General features: G+C 53.4%; 1 non-coding gene across 1 annotated transcript; it reads left to right on the top strand.

Moving 5' to 3' along the window:
• The first annotated feature begins 875 nt into the window (after positions 1 to 875).
• On the top strand, positions 876 to 979 carry LOC117312532 (U6 spliceosomal RNA). The gene has a single exon (XR_004526853.1). It is a non-coding gene; the product is annotated as a U6 spliceosomal RNA (small nuclear RNA).
• The last annotated feature ends 18,100 nt before the right edge of the window (positions 980 to 19,079 follow it).

Raw genomic sequence — 19,079 nt, 5'->3', positions numbered from 1 at the left:
CTCTTGAGATTAACAAGCCTGTGAAATGGCATCCCCTGGAGTTAAAGCTAGGACATAGAAGTGAACGATTGTCCCCCCCTCCAAGGAGCCAAGAGGAAATAAGCAGAAGGATGAAGGTAACCAGGGGCTGGGGGAGGGGCAGGGGGCCGTGCGCCGTGGGTAGAGCTTATGTTGGGGGTTGGGTTAGTCAGGGCTCTCCAGAGAAACAGAGCAATAGGAGACAGAGAGAAAGGAGATAAATATATAAAGAAACGGCTACAGGTACAGATAAGGATATAGATACAGACATACGTGTACAGATATAGATACAAAGAGACTTATTAGAAGGAATTGCTCACAGGATTATGCAGGAGGCTGGGAAGTCCAAAGGCTGCAGAGCTGATGTCTCAGTTGGAGCCCAAAGGGCAGAAGCTGCCGTAGAACCAGGAAGACTCGATGGTCCAGTTGGAGGGCCGTCCGGCAGGAGAACTCCCTCGGACTTGGGGCGGGTCAGCCTTTCTGTTCTATTCAGGCCTTCAAGGGGTTGGGCGATGCCCGCCTGCATGGGGGCTGGGCAGTGTGCTTTATTCAGTCCACTGATTCACATGCTAACCTCATCCAAAAGCACCCTCACGCACACACCCAGAACCCTGTTGGACCAAACACCTGGGCACCTGTAGCCCAGGCAAGCTGACAGATAAAATTCACCTTCACAGCGGTGGTGAAAAAGGTTTGGGTAAAAATAGTGGTGTTGGGTACACACTGAATTATACCCTTGCAGATTATTAGATCCTAAACATGATGTTAAGTATATTTTACCATAATTTTAATAGAATGCACGGTGCAGATGTTTGCGGCTGCCCCATTTTATAGGTTAGAAAAAATATATATAATTCTTGCTCCAGCAGCACATATACAAAGATTGGAACAGTACAGAGCAGCTTAGCGTGGCCCCCTGTGCAAGGATGACCTGCAAGTTGGTGAAGTAGTCCATGTTTTTTTTAAAAAGCTACAGGTAGCAAAACCGTTCCCACAAGGTTCCAAACTGGAGCTGGCAAACTGTCCTCAAAGGACCAGAGACCAACATTTCGGCTTTTGCCATCCAGCCTCCGCTGCCCTTGGATCAGGAAAGCAGCCAGAGACTACAGGTGAGAGAATGAGTGTGGCCGGGTTCCAATAAAACTTTATTTATACGCACAGAAATTTGAATTTCACATAAGATTTTCACATGTCACAAAACACTCTTTTTTTTTTCTTTCAGTCTTCGAAAAACCTAAAAACCGTTCTTAGGTTGCCAGGTGTACAAAAATAGACAGTGGGCTGGTTGTGGCCGGTCAATGGTAGTTTGCTGACCCTGGAGCTAAGCAAAGAGGAGCTGGGGCTAGGCTCCACGGAGGGCACCAACCCCAAGCCCAGCCGAGGGGGCTCAGCCATGCCTGGGTTCCCAGGGGGTGCTAGGTGGGGGAGGGCATAAGGAGAAATAAGGGGGCAGAACCCTGGGGACAGTGGGAAGCAGACCTGTGCCTGGGGGGCCGGGGATCTGACCTCCACCGCCATCTCACCCTGGACCGCATGTCCTCCTGATGCCCCAGCCTCTCCCACTCGGCCCCGTCTCACCCTCCTGCCTCTCAACATCAAGGAAGGTGATGCCCGCTGCTCTGGAAGGCCACGTGGGCAATAGGCCGCAAGGGTGACCCCAGGACTGCTGGGGACTGAGACGTGTGCCAGGACGCAGGACCTCCAGCGCCAAAGTGCACACGGTCCCAGGGAAACCGGGATGGTCAGCCACTCTCCAGTCACCCCGACTGGTGCAAGCAGCAGGAGAAGGGACACAGAAGACAACTGCCCCACAGCCCCGGCCCCGGCCTCAGGCCTGGCACAGACAGGTGTGCAAGACCAGGGCGTGGTCTCTGCACCTACGGGAACGGGATGTGCCGTGAGCGAGGGCAAGATACGCTACATACGACCGTAAGGACGCTGCTCCCAGACGCAGCATAGAGCAAAGAACGGGGCGATACCACGTTTCCAAAGCGTAAGACGGGCAACTGCTCCACGGGGACCGCCTCTGAGGAAGCCCGGGTGGCACAGGGACTTCTGGCTGCCGCTGCCTTGGTCCTGACCCGCTGCCGGCCCCCCAGGGGTGCTCAGTCTGGAGATGTCCCCGCCGCACAGTCAAGGTTGCACACCCCTCCTTGGGCATCTTGCTGGGCGTTCACCGTGGCAGGGCACTGGCCCTTCTACACTTGCCAGTTACCCACGTGACAGCCCTTACTGAGTGCCTCCGTGGGTCTGGGACAGAAAACTCCTTACGGTGTTGTGCTCTCTAACACTCGCAGAGCCCCCAAGGGGTAGGTGTTTTTAATCCCATTTTACAGATGAGAAAACTAAGGCCAAAGAGGTGAAGTCAGTGTCCTAAAGTGACACTGGGCCCCAAGATGAACCCCTGGCCTGTCCTCCTGACTTACAAGGGGCGCACCCTCCCTCCCTGCAGCCTTTTCCTGAGTTTAAGGAGAGGGGGAGCTGATGTCTGGGGTTCCTCCCCAGGAACCCCCAACTCACAGCCCAGACCCTAGACCCAAGGGCAGCCCTGTCCCCTGCTGGAGGCGCTGCCGGCATTCTGTGTACAAATGCCCTGACAAGATGGGTCATCAGTGTGAGATCATCCCATCAGCAGGGCGCGGCCGCCAGCCTCTCGTTATTGCCAAATGAATGACTCCGTTTAGAGAAGTCGTTTGGGGCGCTGTCCCAGACAATGACTCCTGTCAAAAGATTTACCGAAACTCATGGGCGATGCAGCGGGAGGCCCTGTGGGCCTGGCCTCAGCGTTTATCCTGCAGAAAACAAAGATTGCAGCGTGGACCATTTTGCCGCTGAAATTCATGCCTTTTGACCCCAAATGGAGAGATAATCCCAGGGCTTGTTTCCGCTTGAGCCTGGAGATGTTGTAAATAGCTGGCTCTGAACTGGAACCTCACACTGGCCTCGGGTGGAAGGCAGGCCATGAAGCAGACTGTGAAAGGATGTGGCTCGCTGATGCTCTCCGTCACGCCGCCCCCGTAGGTAGCATCCCCCAGGGGCTTGCTATCCTAAAATTGGTGCTGGGAAGAGCTCTGGCTCAAGGAGGGAGTTATATGCTTTCTCCATCCCCCAGTGAAGACTATAAACTTGATCGCGATTTATTTTCCTCTTGGCTGCCAGGAAGCTCAGAAGCCAAGAAAATACCTAAGCACACTAGCAAGGCTGGTCCTTTGTAATATAACACCTGCGTTCTCTTTTGCATTGGTATTGTGGCTTCTGTCTGGAGTTTATTATGTTTGTTTAATGTGCCTCGCACTGTAAGCCACTTCAAATCCTTTGTTGAAAGGGTGGGGCTATGAGTAAAATAAAATAACCAAGCAGAGTGGGGAGGGGAGAACAGGAGGCCGGGGACTGTGACCTGCCTCTGGCCGTGACAGCTGTCCAGCTATTTGACCCGTGGACTGAGTGAAACATATTTTTCCTGCCTGGGTATGACTCTGGTTCTAGACCAACTGGGTCACCTGTCCATGAGCATTCTGGATCCTCCACCAGGACCGTATCAGTCAGGTTTGCCTGGTAACAAGCACCCCCTGGTTTCACAGCAACACGCACTGATTTTTTCACTCAGAGCTCGTGTCAGGAGCTCAGCTGTGCCCCATGACTTCCCATCCCAGGACCCAGGCTGAAGGGGAGGCAATTTGGAACCTGCTTTCCTCACGGAAGAGTGAAAAGAGTGAGAGGGCTGGAGAAAACCTGGAATGGCCCCTACAGCTCCTGCTCCAGCATATCTGGCCCCCCCACCGCCACCGTGCCACCATCAGTGGGCGGGAGGTAGACGCCACCCCCAGGAAGCACTGCGCCCATGGGTTAGGGCACCAGAGGCTTGGATGGACAGCTTCCAGGAAGGTGGAATGGAGAGCCAAAAGCACTAATACAATTTGCCGCAAAGACCCCAGAAGGGAAGACCCATACGGGCAGGGTTCCGGCTAGCCGGCTCGCCCACCCATGGGAAGACCAGGCACTTCGTGGGAGCCCCATATGTGCTGCTTGGACGTGCAAACGATGAACGGATAGCTAACGGGCGGAATGAGTGACCAGCAGGCCCTGGACACAGGCACGTGTCAGCCTCCACTGCTTCAGTGTCTTCTTCTGCGCGTGAACCAGCCAGCATCTCTCTCTTAATAAGATGGGAAGGCAGGATGACAGTGACAACCTCGTGACACAGTGCCTGGCAGCCCCTAGTACCTGCCTGGCCCGTGGCACAGGCTCAGGAAGGCAGCTTCCTTTGGCTTCAACTCCTTTCAGGAGGAGGTCTCATTTCAGCTGGAAAGACCAGGTGACAGACACAAAATAAGTGTACATATTACAATTATTATACAAGTTAGGATGACGATGATAACGGCCGAGAGTCAGAGAGCAGTCACAGAACCCCAGGCGCTACCCCACGCACCTTACGTGGGGGAACTCATATGATGCTCACATCCTCACAAGGTAGGAATTATTATCATCCCCATTTTACAGATGAGGAAAGTGAGGCAGGGGCGCTTTAAACATGTCTGCACATTCTGGGACCTCCTTGCATCAAGACGCAGGGTCATAGTATATCTCACACACACACACACACACACACACACACACACACACACACACCTTGAATCCAGCTGTGCTTGGGACTCCTTGTAACCAATGCCGTGGAAGTAAGGTTAGGCGAGGAAAGGTGTTGGGGCTCCAGCCCCACGCTCATCAGAACGCTCACACTGAGGGCCCTGAGCTGCATGGAAGAAGTTCCACTCCCTGAGTCAGCCATGTTGTGAGGAAACCCAACCATGTGGACACGGCAAGCCTGGACACTCGGGTCAACAGTCCTAGTTTTTGCAGCCCAGGCACCTACCATGGGAGCAATGAGGCTTCGGACAGATCCTGACCCCCAGCCACGGGGTCGTGAGGAGACTCAAGGTTCCCCAGCAGGGACCCCAGACTCTTGGAGCAGAGACAGACCACCTACACTGGCTCTTTCCAAAAAGATTATTGTCTCGTGCCCCTAAGTTTGGGGTGGTTTGTTATACGGCAACAGGACGAAGATTGGCTGCCTTGACACATCCAAAGCACTAGGTCTTGACTAGGCCAGTCGACAGGAGCTAAAGAGGCCTTGAGGAGACTGCTAGTGAGAGCCTCAGGAAGACTAAGATGTGATGGGGGCCTGGAGAAAAGGGGACCCTTGTTACGTGGCGGCCCAAAGGAGAGCAACTGTCTCCAGAAGTAAAAAGGAAAATAGAAACTGTACCTAGTGAACTCAGTGATGTAGCAGATGTTATCTGTAAAGGACCAGGCTGTAAATATTTGAGATGCTGAGAAGCAGATGGTCTCTGCTGCAACTCCGCAAGTCTGTGGCTAGAGCTCAAAACCAACCACTGACGATGCATGAATCACTGGGCCTGGTTGCATTCCAGGAAAACTTTGTTTACAAAACAGGCAGCAGCTGGATTTGGCCCATGGGCTATGGTTGGCTGACCCTTGATCTAGCTAAGATTTCCAGGGAAAATATCGAAAGGGCCACCTCTCTTCTCCTTTCTGCCCAGGATAAAATGCAAGAAGAGAGAGGTGAACCAAAGAGTGAATTGTGTAATTTTTTTGGGGGGTGGGGGGGCCACACTGCGAGACTTGTGGGATGTTAGTTCCCTGGCCAGGGATTGAACCCGGGCCCTCTGCAGTGAGACCACAGACTCCTAACCACTGGGCCGCCAGGGAATTCCCTGAACTGTGTAATTTTTAAGAAAACGTTAGAGAAAATTGAAAGGAACCAGGACTTGCTGGGTTTGAAAACCGAAGTGTTTCTCATCGCCAGCCTGCTCAGATTCTAAAATGTCTTCGATTTTTAAAATTGAAAATTGTCTCAAAATTAACCATAGCTTCTGGGAGAAGATCAGATTCAGAGTAGAGCTACAAGATTCTTCATAAGCACTCAGGAAGATCGAAGGGGGAACCTCACAGATAAAGACCCTCTCAGGAGCTTCAAGTATGTCTCCTCGACCCTCTCCCTTAAAGAGTAGGTTTTAGGAATCTCAGCAAACTCCAAGGGACCCCAAGATAGAGAAGATCTTCTCCTAAATAAATGTGCGTCTGTGTCTGATCTAATGGTCCGGATGGCAGTAAGATTCATGGAAAACCCACAATGTCTTAAAGCGGATTATACTGGTGGAAACGCCAGCAGCCTGGATAAGAAGGAATGGAGATGGTAAAAAGTACAAAGCCTCTTGGACCCTAAACTACTATGGCCAAGGAGGCTGAGAAGGTCACTGAGTTGCAAACACTGACTACTTCTTATGGTAAAGGAGGGATGAACCAGAACTGAACCTATCCGAGCTGGACCTCGGAAGTGCTATGAACTGGAGACTTCCGTGGGCTTCCCATACTCCTGCTTTTTAAATGTCCCCACGGTTGTATGTTGGGTGTGGGTAGGGGTGCGGATACCTCTTTCTTTAGTTCACAGATCTTCAGGGTTTTTTTTTAACTCCACACTCAAGAATCTAGGGAACTGTACAAAGCAGATCTACACTGGGGCCTGATGGACATGACAAGACCCTGGACCTCATGTCTGGGACTGAGGCCATGATAGTGAGCCTTCCAGGGTGTGGAAGGATGTGAGTGTGTTTTGTACGAGGGAGGAACATAAATAATTTGTAGTCAGAGGGCAGACTGTGGTCTTTTTAAAACACGTCCACAAATTCCTGGGGGCTCCTCCCATGGAAAGGCAGAGGTCTGCATCCCTTCCTGAATCTGCGCAGGCTTGGGACCTGCTTGAAACCATCAGAATGTGGTAGAAGTGAAACTGCCTGGAGGCGGGTTTGCCTCATTCACGGAGACCCCAGTGCTTGGAGTCTGAGCCTCCATAGGCGATCTGCCCCACACCCCCGGGCCGCCATGCTGTGGGGAAGCCCAGCCCCTGCAGGGGCTGCGTTTGTGCTCCAGCCAGCAGGCCTCCTCCTGGATAAACCATGCGTGTCACCGGCACTTCCTGCCCTTCACCCTCATCCCCAGTGGAGCACCACCCTCCAAGCACGCCCCCATCCGGCCCCTTAGCAGCCCCCGCTGCCCTCCTGCCGGTCCAAGCCACGACCATCTGGACTTCCCATGAGTCCTTGCCCTGCCTGCCTGACAGGCCCGCCAGCCTCTCTGGCCGCACACTCTTCCTCCTGGGTCTGCCCCGCCCGGCCCTGCCTGGCCCTGCCCTGTTCTGCTGCCCTCGACCCTTTACCCAGCGTCATGGTTCCTTTCTGTCTGTGGTTTCTGTGGTGTCGCCTCCCAGCATGCCCTGGTTCAAATACGAGCTCCCGGCGGGCGCAGGCCCGTGCTCGGTCCCCAGCGTCCGACACGGGGCGGGTGCTCTAGGAATCTGGGCTGCATGAGTGAACGGAGAGCTTCGGGGCCAGCCAGGCCTCCATCCCATGCCTGCTCTGTCTCGCATTGTCTGTGAACCCTTCCCAGGCGACCTGCCCCCATCCCACCTGACTCAGTGCGCGGAATGCGGGGGATGAGGCCTGCCTTTCTGGGGTCCAGCTGGGCTTTGCTGACCGTGCAGAGCCCAGCTGCTCCCGAAGGCCTCACCTCCATCTCCATCTCTATCCTGACATTTGGCTGTGACCTTGGCCCACTGACTCAACGTCTCTGAGGCTCAGTTCCCCGTCTGCGATGGGAACCAACCCCTGCACGGCAGTGGGGAGGGTTCCCCGGGGCCGTGTGCTCTCCGCCTACCTCCCACCTCAGTCCCTGGAGCAGAGACAAATGCACTGTCTGACGAGCTCTCCCACTTCCTCCTCATGTCAGCGCTTCACCTTATCACCCCCACCTCCTAAAGAAGGAACCGGGGCTCTGAAAGGTGAAGCAGCCGTCCATGCAGCAGGCAGGAGAGTCTGGATTGGGACCTGGGTTCATATGGCTGTGTTGCTAGGCCTGGACAGGGTTTGGGGTCTCTCCTGGGGAGAGACCTGACCCTGCCCCACAGATCACGTGACCATCTACGGTGCTGCGGGAATGGGAGGGTCGGGGAGGGTGTCAGCTCCCCACGTCCGGGAGAGGTGTACAGGCACGGGGACCGGGCCACCTGCGGGCTGAACCCCAGTGCCCAGGTCAGGGCCGGGCGCACAGTAGGTGTGCAGGTTGCTGCAGGGGACAGAGTCCAGCCCTACAGTGTGGGTCAACTGCCTCATTACAAGAGAGGAAGACGCCGACCTCCAGGGGTGCCTGCCCAGGGTCACGGGTCGATGACCACTCAGCGGAAGACCTACTGTGCGCACCGCGCCACAAGGTGGGCGCCGAGCTGATCCTTGCTGCAGGGTCCGCGCACAGCCCAGGCCCATTCCCGGAGGCTCAGAGAGGCAGCCCCAGGCCACGTAGCCACCTGTCCCTCTCCCCATGCCGGCCCCCCGAGGTAGCACTTGCAGGCTGCCACTCGTTGTAACCTGATCAGCGACAGGACAAGAGTGTGAGGCACCAGGACAAGAGACATCTTAACTAGTGGCTTTTCCGGAGCAGCCCGGGCCCCAGACATCTCTTAACGTGTCTGAGCCGGAAATCCTGGCTTCCCGGGTGCATTGCTGGGTGCTGGCGCCCGCCGGGGCGGCTCTACAGGCACGTGTGGGCTGTGCGCGTGGCCTGCGAGGCTGAGGGATGCTGATGGCTCACGTCTGGGCCCAGCCTGGCCCAGGACACTCAATGTCTCCCTTCCGTAGGTGCAGACCTGAAGTCCTGTCCTCAGAGGAGGTCCTGCAAGGAGCGTGGTCCTCGGCCGGGAGGGTGAGGGCAGCCGAGGGCAGCACATAGACAGCCTGGCAGAGAGTGGTCCCCAAACCTGCAGGGCTGGAACCTGCTGCAAGCTGGGGCAGGCACTGTCTCGTGGGTCTCGCCCTCGCCTCCGGAGGGCACAGCTAGTCCTCAGCTGGGGACTGGCCTGGTGAAGGGACCCTCTAAGTCCCCTTCTAACCCTGAGCTGATGCACCGGACAGGGCCATTTCAGCTGGGCCTTAAAGACCAAGCGGGCCCCAGGCAGCCGAGCAAGGGAAGAGGAAGAACTTGAGTGGGGACAGAACAGCCTGGGCAAGTCCTGGCCTCGGGAACACACGGGCTTGCTCAGAGCATGGTGAGCCCCGCCTGGCAGAGCAGAGTCTGCGCCTCCCAGGGCGATGGGAGGCTGACGGGAGCGGGGAGTAGACAAGAGGGGGCGGGCCAGCTGGTCCAGGCCTGGGGATACCTGGGCCCGAGCTCAACTCAGCTCGGGGCCAGTGGGGCCGTGATGCTGGAAGGACGGGAAGTCGTCTCCCTTCCAGGAGATGCCACTGCAGCCCGGTGGTCAGAGGACGACCTCTGCAGCCAGGCCGGCTCTGAGGCCCGGCTCTGGCGGGTACAGGCCCGTGTGTGCGGGCCCCTCGCCTGTCTCAGCCTCAGCTTCCTCATCCACAAAGTAGAAGCCACCCCGATATCCTGATTCCTACAACAGACACTCGACTCTGGACAGACAAGTCATTTTTTTTTAATATTTATTTATTTTTATTCATTTATTTATTTTGGCTGCACCAGGTCTCGTCGCGGCACATGGGATCTTCGCTGTGACATGCGAGATCTTTACTTGCGGCACGCATGTGGGATCTAGTTCCCGGACCAGGGATCGAACCCGGGCCCCCTGCATTGGAAGGCGGAGTCTTACTGGACCGCCAGGGAGGTCCCTGGACAGCAAGTCTTAATAGCAACCCAAGGTTGCGTGGAAAGAGCTACGGAAAAGGACTAAACATGGTTCGATTTTTTTGTTCATGTCTTAGACACCCAACTCAATAACCCCCTCAGTCCACGCCGCGTCCACACGTAGCTGAAGCCTTTGAATCTGCGTGTGCAGAACGGGCTGGCCTCACGGAGGGAGGAGGTGGCTGGGTCAGAGGGAGGACTTCCGCTGAGCCTGTAAAGTTTGATTTCTTGAAAGACCGAAAGTATGTGAAGGCAGAACAGCATCATCAGCGACAGAAAGAATACAGCTGGGCCTCGGCTAAGGCTCAAACAGAGGAGACGCGTCGCTCAGGCCAGTCGCTGCTGGGGACCCCAGCAACGGTCCTCCCCACGGGCTCTCTCCAGCCGCTGTGCCCGCCCGTACCTCCGGGGTGATGCTGGGGAAGTTGCTCCCACTCTGGGGTTCCAGGGCCCCGTCTCCCACGGGGCCCGAGAACACATCCACGTGACGACAGAGCCTGGTGACCGCCTAGCTGGTGCTGTGATGATTACTGGCCACTTTCGTGCCCAGCGGAGGGGCCGGGTGAGGACCGGATGGGGAGTGGTGATGGAGTGGGACAGGCAGGCTGGGGGAAGGGGGCGGGGCAGGGCGCAGTCACCGGGCTCCATGTCCCCAGAGGGAAAGCCTGGAGGCTGAGCTGCTTCAAGGCTCAGCAAATGTCAGGTGTCCAGAGATGAGGGGCTTTGGGGGAGTGGATGAGCCCCCCACCGAGACATTCTGGAAGAGGCCCCCTGGGGGGACAGCGGGGGGCAAGGGGCTTGGAGATGAAGCTGCCCCTCAGACCCTCAGATGGGTCCCTGGAGGTCCTGTCTGGCCTCTGAGGATACCATCTGTGCTCTCCTCTCACCGGTCTGGCTGTGCCTGGGGTCTTGGCAGGACCTCTCGAGAGGGGCTGAGGTCATGACCCCTGCCCTGTCCAGATGGGCCTGGGCCGACCCTGTCCGCGGCAGGCAAGGACAATGGTCCCTTTTTTTGGCCAGTCGCCAACGGCCACATTCTCCAGGGACCTAGTGACCCTGAACAGGGGCTGTAAAGAGGTCCCTGCTGACTCGGCGAGATGTCCACTCGCTAATGAAGGGCCGTTGGAAAGGGCATTGACCTTGGTCAGCAGGCAGGAGCCCTGCATGTGGGGGGCCACTGCAAGGAGAGAGAGGAAGGGTGATGATGCGTCTACCTGCCCCCCCTCACCCACCCAGCCAGAGCACTCGCCCAGCAACTATGGAGACCGCTTCCCGGGGCAGCGGACGCAGACATCAGCCTGGGAGGCAGGCTCAGAGATTCAAGGCACCATTCCTGATGATGAGAGAAACAACAATGACCACATCATCACAGCCACCACAGCCAGGACCAAAGGGCAGCCCAGGTGCGATGGGAGGGCAGAGCGGCCCTAACCCAACCTGGAGATCAAGGAAGGCTGCCTGGAGGAGGTGACTTGGACCCAGGTCTCCAAAGCTGGGTAGCATTGGCCAAACATCTCAGAAGGAGAAGGGGATTCCAGAGAGGAGGCAGTGTGGACAATTATCTGGGGGCAAAGAAAGGGGTGGCAGATGGCTTGTACTGACTGTAGCACTGGCTGCTGGGGGTAAGAAGCTGGAGATGAGGGGCAATGGGGAGGCCGCAAGGGGTTGAGCCAGAGACAGACGGTCACGTGTTAGAAACACGCGCTCTGGGTTGGAACAAGGGAGAGCGGAGGCAGGGAAGCCAGTGAGGGGCCATGGGACGGTTCTGGAGAGAGATGGGAGGGGGAGGGCAGGAGGGACACAGGAGCCAGGAAGGAGGCAAAGGTGCGGACCTGGCGGTTGTCCAGGCAAAGGGAGGGATCCAGACGACTTAGATTCCTGTGGGCGCTGGAGCAAAGCAAGACCGACCTTGAAGAATTGTGTGTGTGTTGGGGGGTGGGGGGGGGGTGGCATTCCAACTTGGGCTAAAACCCGGAGGCGGGAAGGCAGGAAACATGCGGAAGTGATAACAGCCGACCACTTCCCGGATTGTAGGAAACGTGAAGTGGGAGGACCAAGATGGGAGGTCGAGGAGCCCACTGGGGTGACGTGGACCAGAGCAGGCACTCCAGGCAGGGCCCCAATTCCTCAGAGGGAGGGAGGCTGAAGGGGCCACTTGGCAGGACAGAGGGTCTGGGGTTTACAAACGTGAGAATATGCAGCAGGTGACAAATCTCTGTGACTCCTGCCCACATGAGGCCCGGGACTCAACGCTCAAGCTTGGGCAAAGCCCGAATGAATGCCATCCCATGCCGTTCCATGCAATTGCATGCTGTTCCTTTCAGCTACTATCAAGATGGCACCACAGGCACAGGCAGAAGGAGTTACACTCCTCCTTAGTTACCTGGCACGTAGGAGCTGTGTGACTTCAGACACATTGCTCTCCCTCTCTGAGCTCCAGCCCCTCTCCTATAAAATGTGTTATCTAATCTCTGCCCTGTTTCCCTCCCAGGGCCATTTGGAATCACACATAAAGGAACAAAAAGTGCCTTGTGCTGCCCGGGGATGGACATAGTGAAAAATGGTCTCTGTGATGACACCTTCTTCTGCAGGGAGTTTAAATGTTCTTTTCAAACACAGGTAAGACATTTACCAAACTTGACAACCTACAGTTTGAAAAATGAACCTCAACAAATTTCAAAGAGTAGGTTTCATACAGACTATGTTCTCTGACCACAATGCAATTAATTTAGAAATTAACAATAAAAGTCATTTAATATATGTACATATAAGTCTGTAAACTTTAGACACACTCCTAAAAATTTTATGTGTTAAAAAGGAAATTACAGTAGAAATAACAAATCATTTAATGCTGAATGGACACGAAAGCATGACATATAAGTTTTTCAGGATGAACCTAAATTGGTTTTTAGAGGTATATCTCTAAACTATGCATTCATTACAAAACAAGAAAATCTAAAAATAAATAAGTTACATTTTAAACTAAAGGAAATAACAGGAGAATGACAATAACACTAAAGAACATAAAAAAGAAATAAATCTGGGAAGAAACTGATTAAAAGAAAATGAAAATAGAAACGATCAAGAAAAGCAAAATGTTGTTCTCTGAGAAAATAAGATAGAAAAATTCCTAGCAAAACCAAACAAGAAAAAAATGCTGCAGAGAGATAACACTGGAATGAAGAAGGGAACATGACAGATGCAGTATAGATTCAGAATTTGTTGAAGGATACTACAATTGACTTTGTGTCAGTATATTTTGTATGTAAGTATAGTGGACAATTTTCCTGAAGATAAATGAATCACCAAAATTAATTCAGTGTGAAATAGAACGCATGAACAAACCAATAACCAATGCAGAAGGTGAATTGATTAGCAAAAAATATGTACCTCCAGATAACGAAGAAAAGCTACCCAGCTCGAATAGTATTACAGCAAGAGTTTTCAAACCGTCAGGAAAGAGACAATCCCTAGTATATGCATTCTGCTTCATCAAATGGAGGGGAAAATGGGAAACTAATTCATTTTCTGAGACTAGTATAACCTAATGGCTAAAGCTAAATGACAGTTCATAAAAAGAAGTTATTACGCCAATTTCAATTATAGACGTAAAACAAAATCTTAAGGGGAATACTTGCAAATCAAATCTAGTAGTGCATTAAGGTAACTACAGCTCATTTTAGTTTATCCCACAAATGCAAGGAGAGCTCTCAATTCAAAAATTTAGTAATAAACAACGGCACATCAAGAGCGAAAGGAGGAGAGAGGTCAGAAACCCAATTTGGTCATCTGAAGAGATGCCAGACAAGCATTCAATAGAATTCATTCACTGATTATTTCATTTTCAAAAGAATCGACTATGAACAGAATGAAATTTCCTTATTTGGTTAAATGTAGGCAAAGTACAGGCTAAGCTGCTAAACAGAGAGACCCAAAGGCATCAGGACAAGATGGAGTCTGTTCTGTGACATGTCACAACGCAGGGAGAATAGGGGTACTGCTCAGGCAGGCAGTTCTTCTCCCCTAGTTCACCCAGGGACATAGGCTCCTCCCACCTCCTGTGTGACGTTCACATGCCCCAGGATGTGGTCCTCACCCACCTGGTCAAAGTGGGCTCACCAGCACCATCACCACTTCCACAGAAAGGAAAAGTAACATAGGATTTGCACACATCATTTCTCCCCACATCTGCTAATGAGAACTTGGGCATGCGGCCACACCAAGACTGGAAAACATACTTTCCATCTGGTATCCATGTGCCCTGATAAAACCCAAAGTAGTTCTATTACCAGAAGGAAAAATTAAGGGAGAATGTGTAGCCAGGGGCAATTTGCAGGCTCTACAACACCCAATAAAAATTATCTATCAAAAACATAGAGCAGGCATCATGCTTAGCCATTACCTTTTCCATGTATTCTCATTAAAGTCAAGATCAAGGCAAGGATGCCCTCATCATCACTTGTGTTCAACATTGTACTGACAGACCTAGACAATGCAATAGGACAAGAAAAAAAATCAAAAAGGCAAGCTTTGGAAAATAGTATGATTGTTCACATAGAAAACCCAAGATAATCTATGGACAAACTGGTATGAGTAATACAAATAATTATACAGGAATAACTAGTCATCAGCAAATTTGCTGGATACAAAAACTACAGATTTCCTAGATGCCACCAATGACCAATAGCAAAATCAATAGAGAAAAGATCCCAATCTTAAGCAATTAAAACTCTAATCTTTAGAACTATGCAAGCTTTTTACTGGGAAAAGTTATAAAATATAGCATATTCGTGTATATGGAGACTCAGGTAATAAAGATGTCAATACTCCCTAAATTAGCCTATAGAGTCAATGAACTTTGAATCAAAAGTTCTAACAGATTTTTTTTCCCCCATGAGATTTGGAAAGCCAGTATTAAAAGAAAATAGAAGAGAAAAGAAAGGATCAAAATAACTTTTAAAATATTAGGAAATAAAAACATGTAAAGCATTACTTTAAAATGATAGCAATTAGGAAAGAGTGGAAATGGGTCAAGACAGAGAGAACAAACTGGAAGTCTCAGAAATAACACATCTGTGTATGGAAACTTGACTTTTGATGAAGACAGGAACACAAATAATCAGGGGGAAGGATAGATCGTCCAATGCAGGTGCTGACTGGGACCACTTGGGGGCTTTCCATATGGAAAATTGAATCCCTACCTCACACCGTACACAAGAATCAATGTCCAATGGAAGACTTAAAGGTGAAAAGAACTCTAAAACTTTTAGAAGAAAATATAAAATAGTATCTTTATGACCCCAGAGCAGGGAGGAAGTTTTAAATATAGCACAAAAAATACAAACCACAAAGGGAAATATTGATAACTTAGACTAGTTAAAGTTTATACCAAAAAAATAATAATAATAAAATAAAAATAAAGTTTATACTGTCTCTGAGACCTCACTTGGAACTGGGGAGACACCACTTCTGCCACATCCTATTGGTCCAAGCCGACTCCACCTACAGAGGGTGGAGCTACCAAGTCACAGGACAAAGCTGTAGGAGATGCAGAGGAGGGTGGAGGGCTCGGGCAATTTTTGCCACCGTTCTTCCACGCCCAGCCTTGGTGGTCAGGCAAGGTACATGAACAAGGAGATGGAGAGCAGAGGTGGGTGAAAGTCCGGGCAGGAAGGACCCAGGGCTGCACAGGCTCAGCCCTGCCATCCCACAACAGCCCCCCGTCCTATAGCTCAGTGAGCCAGACCCAGGGGGCAGTGCCAGCACCTCAACCTAAGTATGAAGAGATTCATCGCAAGACCTTTTTGATGCAAGTACTTCGGTTTTATTCCCCAGCTCTTTCCAAAGGGACTGAGCACAAAACAAGACGACGGCACGCTCAGTGAAATAGGGCAATTAAGACAAAACCAGAAACAGTTAAAAGCGAGGCTAGGTTCCAGGAGGGCAGGTGTGGTGCCGGCCCTGCACCCCACCCCTGGCACCTGGCGCCAGTGAAGAAAACAGAGTGGATGCTGGTGGCACCCAGGCTGGACACAGACCACCGGTGGGTCCTGGTTTGGAAATCCGAGCTTGGAAGCCAAGGTCAAAAGGAAACTTCAAGGAGCCCCCTTTCACGTTGGTCTGCAGAGCTGACTCACCCCGAGAGCTTTGAGGACAGAGGTGCTCATTAATCATTCCCTTCAGTGGCGCCGCCAGGCATGGGGCACAGCTGGCCCAGATGCGGGGCTGGCCCTCCCTCTGCAGAGCTCTCCCTGGACTGATGAAGGACCCTGGAGGGGTGCAAGGGGCACCGGGGACCCTGAGGTGCAGGGTCTTTGGCTGAAAACGTCCAAAGGGCTTTCCTTCCAGAAGCAACCAAGGGGTAATGCACCTGAGGGGTGAGGCGCGAGCAGTGTGCATTCTCATCCTTGTAAGACTCTGCGAGGGTCTCAGAGGTCACTCCGGGGACTGGAGTGTATTTGATGGTCCCTGAGACTTGTTCCTACAGCTTCCATGCTGACTCCAGCTGGTCACCTAGACCAGGAACACAGAAATCGCTTTGCTGCTCACCCACCAGGCACTGAGTCCTCCAGAACCACCTTGCTCCACCTTGCCCACCCATGCTCCCAGCCCCGCGTGTGGGGCTGCCGTGACCACCCCCCAGCCCTCTGGAACCTTGAAGACCTCCTCTCGGCTCACCTGTCCCAGGCTGGCCCCTGGTCGTGGCCCCCAGGTTTGGCTCAGCTCCCTCCACCGCACAAAACCCTGCATGGTTCCCATCGCCAGCTGGACAAAGTTCCCTTTCTGAACCAGGGACTCAAGATCCAGGGAGACTGCCCCAGACACACCTCTGACCACGTGCTCTGCCCCAAAGGTCCCTGAGGGCCACGCCAACTTGGCCTTCCTGTTCCTCTGTTCCCACTGTTCCCTGAGCCTCTCTGAGCCCCGCGTGAGTGGACAAATCTGCCGGAGGCCATTGATGTCTGGATGGAGCACGGCTCCTGGGGTGTGGAGAAGGTGGGCAAGCTTGCAGGGAGCGGGTGTCCTCTGTCAAATCCCCCCCACCAGAGGTAAGGCACTGAGCCACACCGAACGGTCCACCTGTCACAGCCAGAGCTGGCCCCCAAGGGCCCCCAGCCCAGCACTCTTTCCTCTGCCTCTGGTGTAAATTCAGGGTCACGTGGGAAAGGGCCTCCACGTTCCCTTGACCTGCCACCTTAAACTCCCTCCCTCTGCCTGTTTCTGTCCCTCCCTGCGGGCAGAGCCTGCGAGAGCTGATGCCCAGGGCGCTGACACCCTCCGCCCCAGGAGGACACCACGGGCCCAACAGGCAGGCAGGGAGGATGGGGTCTGGCGCACCCTGCTCTGCTCCAAGAGGGGTGGCGGCTGGGAGGATGAGGGTCTGGGGGTAGAGAAAATTGGGGGAGGCAAAGACACACTGCCTGGGTGGGAGTGGCGTTGCCGTCAAGGAGAAAGAGGGGCTTCCACCAGCTTGGGGCAGAGCACCACCCCCTTCCCCGGCCAGCACTGCGGTGAGCGGTGCCCATTTCTCCTCCTGTCACCCCAGCCCCGCAGGCAGGACCAGCAAGGCATCACCTGTCCTACAGGTGCAGGCCCCACCTGGGGCTGGGACAGAAGCCACTTGTTCCAAAAGACAGCTCCACCCTGTCTGCTCCTCAGTTTCAGGGTCTGTGAAATGGGGATGCAGCCCGCAGCCCTTGCAGGGGGGTCTGAGGAACCGCTAAGCCAGCGCTGCTGTTAACCGTCACCGTGCCGCCCCAGCCCCACCTGCCCGCCCTAACTGAGCTCTCCCGGGGCTGCCCGTGTGCCTAGACCTCTCCCCGCCTAAGCCGCGGGCGATGAGCGTGGCACACTCTGCCCGGGCATCTGCGTTCTCCTCATGCTTCAGTTTTGTCTGCGGCTCCATTAACCCAAGCTTATAATTAAAGAAATGTGATCGGAAAATTAGCCGGCGCGTGAGACCTGGGTCTCGGTACAGTTACAAGAGACAGTGTCTTTTGCACCCTGATTAGCCCACTCAGCCCGACGTGAGGTTAAGCGGAAGAGCGCCCGGATTAATCCAGGTTGACAATTATGACCATTTTTTCTCTGGCATCGCGCTTTCTCTCGTGGCTCCCTGCCAGGAAGGTATTGTGTTCCGAGACGAAAATACTTTTCATTTTTTTCTACAATTTCCGTTTAAAAAGTTCCAAATGTGGAGCCGCATGACGTGAAACTGAACTTCAAGAAAATCCTTTGGGGGTTTTGACGGTGGAGAAAACGTGGGGGTCTGATCCCCTGACCCCAAGCTGACAGAGGATACAGTTTCAGCCTTTCTTCTCCCCCCACCCCTGCGCCCGAAGGAGACAGGCGAGCCGGGTCCTCCAAAAGATGGGAACCTCCGGGGCGTGGAGGGGGGGCGGGGGCGGAATCCACCAAGATGCTCCTGCCTTGGAAACTCGCCCCCACGTGTGGGTTTCCAGGGCCCAGCCCTGAAGTCTGAAAGCTGGGAGACCTGGGTTCCAGGCTCTGCCTCTGCTCACCTCAGTTTCCTTGACCTTATTAAGCTCAATAAATCATCCTGCTGGGTAACCTTCCAGAAGCACAATTAACTCATTTAATCCTCTCAAAACCCCATAAGGCAGAGTTCTTATTTCCACTTTACAGATGGGTAAACTGAGGCCCAGGGGGCTTAAAAACTTGTTCAGGGTCCACAACAAGCAACTGACGTCCCAATTCAAGCCCAAGACTTGAATCTAGTGCTTTGGTTGCCCAGGTGCCTGCAGGTGTCAGGGGCCACCTCAGACGTCTCTGCAGCACCCCAACTGGGACCCACTGTCTGTCTATAGATAAGTGTGTTTGGATCCTTCATCTGAATTCCGCAAAGAGGAGGACAAGAAGCTGGGCAGCCAGGGGGAGCATCTGAGGGTCGGCCCTCCATCCTGGGGGCCCCACCCTCTGGGCTCCTCCAGGACGAGCGTGGTGAGGTCACCCCTACATGTGCAGCCCCTGGCCCAGCGCTGGGCACAGAGGGGCTCAAAGAAGAGCCGTCCACCTGGCTAAGATTCACCGTGTGGAATCACAGTTAGTGATCTGTAAAGATGTGCATTGCATCTTGATTCCGTGTGGAATCACAGTTAGTGATCTGTAAAGATGTGCGTTGCATCTTGATTCCATGTGGAATCACAGTTAATGATCTGCAAAGATGTGCTCTTACAGCTGAGCTGGACAAAACAGCGTGTGCGATTGGCTCCCACCGTTGTAAAGGTGCTGTGCGTTAGGCATGAAGTGTATCTTGTAGATTATGCAGGAATTAGGTAAAGACCGAGGAAACTCGGGACTGTGAGGCCTGGTCCATTCCTTCATGC

This window comes from Tursiops truncatus, chromosome 5 (assembly GCF_011762595.2).
Source record: "Tursiops truncatus isolate mTurTru1 chromosome 5, mTurTru1.mat.Y, whole genome shotgun sequence".
In the NCBI taxonomy this organism is placed as follows: Eukaryota; Metazoa; Chordata; class Mammalia; order Artiodactyla; family Delphinidae; genus Tursiops; species Tursiops truncatus.
Note: the sequence above shows the minus strand (reverse complement) of the source record. Positions and strands in the feature narration are given on the sequence as shown.